The sequence below is a fragment of the Cibotium barometz genome, chromosome 10 (genome assembly GCF_041138505.1).
Source record: "Cibotium barometz isolate CiBa-2024 chromosome 10, ASM4113850v1, whole genome shotgun sequence".
Classification (NCBI taxonomy): domain Eukaryota; kingdom Viridiplantae; phylum Streptophyta; class Polypodiopsida; order Cyatheales; family Cibotiaceae; genus Cibotium; species Cibotium barometz.
In genome coordinates this window covers 7762036-7769331 of record NC_141055.1, presented here as the reverse complement: position 1 = coordinate 7769331, position 7296 = coordinate 7762036, and the positions used below count along the sequence as shown (strand labels likewise).

Below are 7296 nucleotides of genomic sequence, written 5' to 3'. Positions count from 1 at the left end.
GACACTTTTGTTCCACAAGATGAAAAAATTTGGTGACTTCACTGGGCCTTAGCAACACACATGCAAGCAAATCCCTTTAATTGTGTTTGACTAGTTTTGAAGAGCTTGAAAAGAAAAACTATTAGTCCCTTTAATTGTGTTTGACTAGTTTTGAAGAGCTTGAAAAGAAAAACTATTAGTCCAAAGTCCTGATGCTGCGGAAAATCATATCATATCATATCATATCAATGACTTGTTCTCATTCATATGGGCTTAGCAAATCCCTTTAATTGTGTTTGACTAGTTTTGAAGAGCTTGAAAAGAAAAACTATTAGTCCAAAGTCCTGAAAATCATATCATATCATATCATATCAATGAGTTGTTCTCATTCATATGGGCTTATAAGCACTGAAACTGTAGTACTGTTTCCTTTCCTTCCATGTGAGAAGTGGAGATTGAGGCGATCAAAGACTCATTAATTTACAATTGTCACACAAGAATTGAGGACAATGTTGAGCTTAATTACTTGACGCAGAGTGTATGTGAAGGATTACCTAGGTTCCACGACACTCATGGACTGTGCGTTATGAGAAATATGGCTGACTGGATTGCTAGAGGAATCACTAGAATCCAAAGGTGCTCTGAGGTCACTTAATACAACAAATGCTGGCTTGGTGGGTATTTCCAATATATCAGACTTCCCAGAAAGCATCAAGGTTACTGTGGACATGGTTGGCCTTAGCTCTGCGATCTCTTGAGTACACAACAATGCAACATGAACTACACGTATGACTTCTCCAGTAAAGGCGGCAGTTGATCCTAGCTTTGGGTCTACTAGCTCCAATTGTCGTTGTTGCTGATACAATCTCCACATCTGCACCAACATGCACAAAACTAGGTTGCTTCAGTAAAACTCCTCATACATACATGTGCAATATGATGATGCGTGCACATAAGTTAGTCTCTTTTAGTATTGAAACTAAACACATCATGTTATTCTCCTTCCCAATATTGACAGTGATTCCCACACCAACGAGGTGTAATAAGAAGCTATGAATGTCTCTCTTTACATAAAGAGTCAATATATTATCTGCTTATTTAGCATAGCTCTATCTATGTGTTAGATGCACTGATCACATTACCAATTCAAGAAGCCTTTCACTTGAATTTCGCCTTCCACTTAAGACCTCAAGGGTGACTACGCCGAAGCTGAAGACATCAACTTTTTCAGTGAGCTCTCCATGGATAACATACTCTGGGGCGAGGTATCCTCTAGTTCACCACACATGGAAAATATGCAGTTAATAAGACCTTGACACTACATCGATCCATGGCTAAAGCAGTAGCTATTACAGAAGAAACAGTACTGTCTCTGAATATATCCTTGTCCTCCCTAGCGACCTTGTAATATTGTTCTAAGATTAATTTTGCTTAAATTCCTCAAAAGACTTACAGGGTTCCAGCAACTCTTGTGTTGATATGTGACTCCTCGTCTGAGACGAGTCTAGCAAGGCCAAAATCTGCAATAATTGGGTTGAGGTGATCGTCCAAGAGAATATTGCTGGGTTTGATGTCTCTGTGGATAATGCGGACCTGAGATTCTTCATGCAGGTATGCTAAACCTCGAGCCATACCCAAAATTATGCCATACCGAGTAGGCCAGTCTAGCGTTCTACCATCCCTCAAATCTCCTGAACACAAGATAGGAAATCACAAGCTTTGCTATGTCTAATCAGTGGATAATTAGGAGTACATTAATAGCTAGTCCACATCAAGAAAAAATATATAATTGTGCATTAAGATGTTTTTGACACTCTCTCTATTGGGTGTCCCTCTAGTTGCCCCTGATCATCTCAGCCTGATTACCATCTTAATCAATTACTTTTTTCTTAATCAGTGTATAACTAGGGTCTTAATGCATGCTTATAATAACAGTGCGACATTAATAGCTAGCCCACATCAAGAAAAAAAATATAATTGTGCATTAAGATGTTTTTGACACTCTCTCTATTGGGTGTCCCTCTAGTTGCCCCCGATCATCTCAGCCTGATTACCATCTTAATCAATTACTTTTTTCTTAATCAGTGTATAAATAGGGTCTTAATGCATGCTTATTACCGAATAACAGTGCGTCCACGCTTTTGTTGGGTAGATATTCGTACACTAGAATTCTTTCTGGACCTTCGACACAACTTCCCAACAGCTTTATTAGGTTTTTGTGTTGTACACTGGTTATGAGGCTGACTTCATTCATGAACTCACGCCTCCCTTGCTGGCTTCGTAAAGATAGCTTTTTAACTGCAACATGCTGTCCATTTGGTAACGTTCCCTGCGTTAAGCATCATGTGCACAACAAAGTAGGATCATTAGGAAGAGGAGGAGCAGTCGAATCAGTTGACGCTGCTTGTAATTAGAGCTGGCAAGGAATTTTATCGTTAATTTTCCGCGCGAGACTAATTATGGATAGATAGCTTGTTATAATAATACCTTGTAGACAGGACCGAATCCACCCTCTCCAAGTTTGTTGTCAGGATGGAAGTTCCTAGTTGCTACCTCCAATTCATGCAATGAAAATACGTAGGCCTTTGGTTGGAAGATTAATGGTTGAGCACTGCAATTAGGCGCATCTGGCCCAACGATATACGGGCATGAGCACACAGCTGTTATATATGTTGAAAAAAGAAAAGAAAAAAAAGCACCTTTTCTTGTTTTTGCCTTGTGCCGCCGCACAAGCATGAGATATACTAGAGCTATAATTGTGGCAAAGATAGCTCCCCCTGCAACAACGCCGACGATGACGATTGCGATTTTCCACCCTGGAATTAGTTGAAACCGGCTGTGGATTAATTAAACCTCGGCTCTCGATTAAAACTAATTATATAAGACAATGTTAAGAAGTTGTAAAAGCATTCATCATGATCGGTGAGGTAAAGCCTGTGGGTTTAATTCAAGTGTTGAATCCAGATGCTACCCCCATAACGATGACGGGATTATATTAGGGGATTCATTAAAGTTTCTTTGATCTGCAAATTGACAGTACGAAATACCACCTTCTGTTTTGTGTGTGGCTGAGGCCGGTGAATCAGCGGCAGGTGGTGCCGGAGTTGGCGTGGGCGCAGCGGAAGGTGCAGGAGCTGCCGTGAAGAAGCTGTAAGGCTCGTGACGATAGTAGCAACTGGTTAAATGCAATTGTTCGCCAAGGGTAGAACCACAAAGTATCCTCCATTGATACTGTGAGAGGCACTGAGAGCACTCTGATTCGTTAAGATATCTCACCCTCCGCGCTCTCGGCTGCATAGCCACCGTTTTCGGGAGCTAGCCTGGTAACATTTTCCATCAACGACTCAATGGCTGCCAAGGCGACGGGATCGCTGGTATTAGCATAGCAATAGCCTTTCGCAAAACTGAAATCAGGCGTGAAGAAAGACTGGTTGTCATAGCGGAGGAAGCAACCATCTAACTGGATGCGAGCTCCGATAGAGGAAGGGCAAAGGGTCTGCAATGTGCTGGTAGCATTGGAAACGCAATCGAAACAGCCGTGCAATGATTGGTCTCCGCGGCACTGAAAGATGGCATAGGCTCTGTCGATGCCGGAACCGGTGGAGGCGATGGTGTACTTGGTCCCAGAGGAAGAGAGGCTTGTGAGGTTGCGCAGAACCGACCCCAAGTTGTGCTGGTATGTGGTGCTGAGGCTGTTGTTGTTGGACGTGGCATTGTGCAGGCAGTCATAATAGGCAACACCGAGATAGTCTACTGCTAAAATTGTTGGTGGCAAGAAGAAGAAGAGGAGGTTGATGATGAAGGAGGAGGAGGAGGAGAAGATGAGTGAAGTCATGGAGTCATTCTGTAGAAGTATAATCTTCTGGCAGGGTTTATAAACGTGGAACGAGAGGCTTAAAAGTAGAGCTGATTGCTGCTACACGTTGCTCACGCGTTTTTGACCGTGCATGCAAGTTGCCCTTTACTTTTTGACCTCACGATACGTGAGGCTTGGCATTTTTCTATGCTAGATAATAGACAATCGGTTTAGCTACTACTTTACCTACTTCACGATGAGATGAATCTAGTAGGTATAAGGTTAGTCCTGAGTTCCAAGCTGCGAAGGGTGCTTCGATTTACGGCAACCTAAGTTCATCTTGTGTAGTGATAGTGGTGGACTCCTACAAGATCTATCTTAAGTGTATACTTTCGGAATCCCCATGTTATTTCATGTCGCCCCCTTTGGCCTTCGAAGGGTTGTTAAGTGTTGAGTCTTGCCCCCTTGGTGCAACTAGAGTGGACAAGTCCTCTCTTGAGTAGGGCTTGTTCCAAGGGATGAACCTATTGCACTCTGTGGGAGGCACGTAGAAGCACATGGCCCCCACATTTGAGCTTTTCCACCTAGTACTTGAGTGGGCATGGCCAACCACCACACCACGCAAGGTAGGAGTAATTGCTCTCCCCTTTGAGAACTCTAGTTTTCCTTTGCTTCCACAATAACCCTCGCTCTTCACCCCACTCACCTTCTCGATCCTGTAACAACAAGAGATCGAAGAGCCCCTCATAGGAGCTATGACAAGAAACCTCATAGTAGCAAGGCCTTCGAATTGCACCAAGAACAAGGCCCCATCTCACAAATGAATGAAACTGAGGGGAGACCACAAGGCAAAGCGGTATTACTTAAGAGAGGCAAAGATCCACCATCTAAAGGACGTGATACATAAACTCCCACAAATGGCCAAATGGGAGATCGTCCCCAATATATGCAGGGTGGCTGCAGTCAATCTAGTGGAGGAGGTCCTAAACACAATGGACATGGTAAGCTCTTTGTTTCATCGGTGCATCTTGTTCAAGACTAGCAGAAAACTTCTCACGGTAGAGCCTTGATTGGCTTGTTTTATGGACCTCTCCCTCCAACTAAGGGCATGGATTGGGGTACTAGAGGATTAGTGCTGGAGCACACCTAATACCTCCTTAACTATTATTTCTGCTTCCTTTTCAAAGAGGAGGACATGGCAATTAATGCCCTAGGTGCTAACCGAACTCTCCTCTCTCCCACTTCAAAATTCTCTCCCATGGACCCAAAACCCACCCTCTGCCCATTTTGGGTTGAATTCCCAAACTTGCCCTTGCACTCGTACCCTTTGTTAAGCTTCTTGTAGAATAGGTGGGTAGGTATCAAACTTCTTCTTAAATGGCCCACAAATCAACTCCCTTTTCTTAAATTGTTTATGAGTTGATTCCCTCTTCGCGATTGGCCTATGAATTATTTCCATTGTTTTTATAACATTGAGGGACCATGGAGATCATGTTGCTTTTCTTCCCATCCATGCAAATTATGTGGCTACTCTCTCTCTCTCTCTCTCCCTCCCTCTCTCTCTCTCTCTCTCTCTCTCTCTCTCTCTCTCTTACACCTATGCAGCCCAAAAAGAGGAAAGAGGGGGGGGTCGAGGAGTTGGGTTTTGGATGCTAAGGGTGTGTACAATGTGTGTCATGACATGCTCATGGGAGGGTGGCATCTTTGCAACAAATGGAAGGCACATCAAGAGCGATGGAGAGTACAACAAGGTAGCCACAAGGTGCACATGTGATTGGAGGGGGAGAGAGCATTAGAACAAAATCTTAGAGATGGATAAGCTACGGTTGAACGTTAGCTTAATTGATTGGGTGATAACTCAAGTCCCAGTTACAAATGCGAAGGGATTAGGTGGTCCTCTCATTTGTCTTTTCTAATAGTCTCATGTTGTAAAATCACGAGAAGAAGGGACATAGCTGAAGCTCCTTCCCCAATGCCCACAAGGCTAGTGGGAACGTCAAATGGTACCCCACCAAGAGTTAACACATAGAAGAGACTGATGGTGGTCAGCGAACCCCTAAGGCAGATGGGTAACTAGGAGAAGAAGGGCCATAGTTGAAGCTCCTTCCCCAATGCCCACAAGGCTAGTGGGAACGTCAAATGGTACCCCACCAATAGTTAACACACAGAAGAGACTGATGGCACCCAGCCAGCCCCTTAGGCAGATGGGCAACTAGGAGTTCAATAAACAATGAGAAAAACAAACTTCCTCCATGCCAAAAGTTTTGGCTGAGGGTTGAGCAGGTACCAAAGAAAAAACTCCCACAGTGACATGACTGACGGTCTGCTGGACGAGAACATCCCACAGACCTCTTCCCCCTTGGTGCAACCAAGGGGGCAAGAGGCTGGACGAGAACATCCCACAGACCTCTTGCCCCCTTGGTGCAACCAGAGTGGACAAGTCCTCTTGAGCAGGGCTTGTTCCAAGGGATGAACCTATTGCAATTAGTGTGGGAGGCATGTAGGGGCACATGGCCCCTGCATCTGAGCTTTCACACCTAGTACTTGAGTGGGCATGGCCAACCACCACACCACGCAAGGTAGGAGTAATTGCTCTCCCCTTTGAGAACTCTAGCTCTCCTTTGCTTCCACAATAACCCTTGCTCTTCACCCCACTCACCTTCTCGATCGTGTAACAAGAGATGGAAGAGCCCCTCATAGGAGCTATGACAAGAAACCTCATAGCAAGCCCTTCGAATTGCACCAAGAACAAGGCCCCATCTAACAAATGAATGAAACTGAGGGGAGACGACAAGGCAAAGCCGTATTACTTAAGAGAGGCAAAGATCGACCATCTAAAGGAGGTGCTACATAAACTCCCACAAATGGCCAAAGGGGAGATCATCCCCAATATATGTAGGGTGGATGCAGTCAATCTAGTGGAGGAGGTCCTAAACACAATGGACATGGTAAGCTCTCTGTTTTACTGGTGCATCTTGTTCAAGACTAGCAGAAAACTTCTGAGGGTAGAGCCTTGATTGGCTTGTTCTATGGACCTTGCCCTCCAACTAAGGGCATGGATTGGGGCACTAGACGATTAGTGCTGGAGCACACCTAATACCTCCTTAACTATTATTTATGCTTCCTTTTCAAAGAGGAGGGCATGGCAATTAATTCCCTAGGTGCTAACCAAACTCTCCTCTCTCCCCCTTCAAAATTCTCTCCCATGGACCCGACACCCACCTCTGCCCATTTTGGGTTGAATTCCCAAACCTACCGACTCCTAGGTACCAGATCTTAATCTTAGATGGCACCCTCAAGCAATTGACATTAGTAAGGAACTTCTCTCATCTCTATGCATCAATGTAGGAGATGGGTACAAACCATTATCTTCAAAAATATCCGAACACTTGCTTCCACTGTAGGGGCAAAGATCGCTTTATCAGAAATTGGTGTACGAAGTCCCCCCCGCCTCAGACACATGTGATGAAGAACCGTCCCCTGTAGGACCTAAACAAGAGGATAATGAAGGATTTCGGATT

The 7296-nt window shown here is 44.4% G+C and overlaps 1 pseudogene across 1 annotated transcript; it reads right to left on the bottom strand.

Annotated features, from left to right (window-relative positions):
* Nucleotides 1-378: 378 nt before the first annotated feature.
* LOC147634503 (cysteine-rich receptor-like protein kinase 2) lies at nucleotides 379-3839 on the bottom strand (annotated as a pseudogene). Its single transcript, XR_015266758.1, has 7 exons — nucleotides 3030-3839; nucleotides 2679-2795; nucleotides 2467-2606; nucleotides 2098-2308; nucleotides 1433-1670; nucleotides 1122-1251; nucleotides 379-853 (listed from the first exon to the last, which is right to left on the bottom strand). The product of XR_015266758.1 is annotated as a cysteine-rich receptor-like protein kinase 2 (transcript).
* Nucleotides 3840-7296: the final 3457 nt, after the last annotated feature.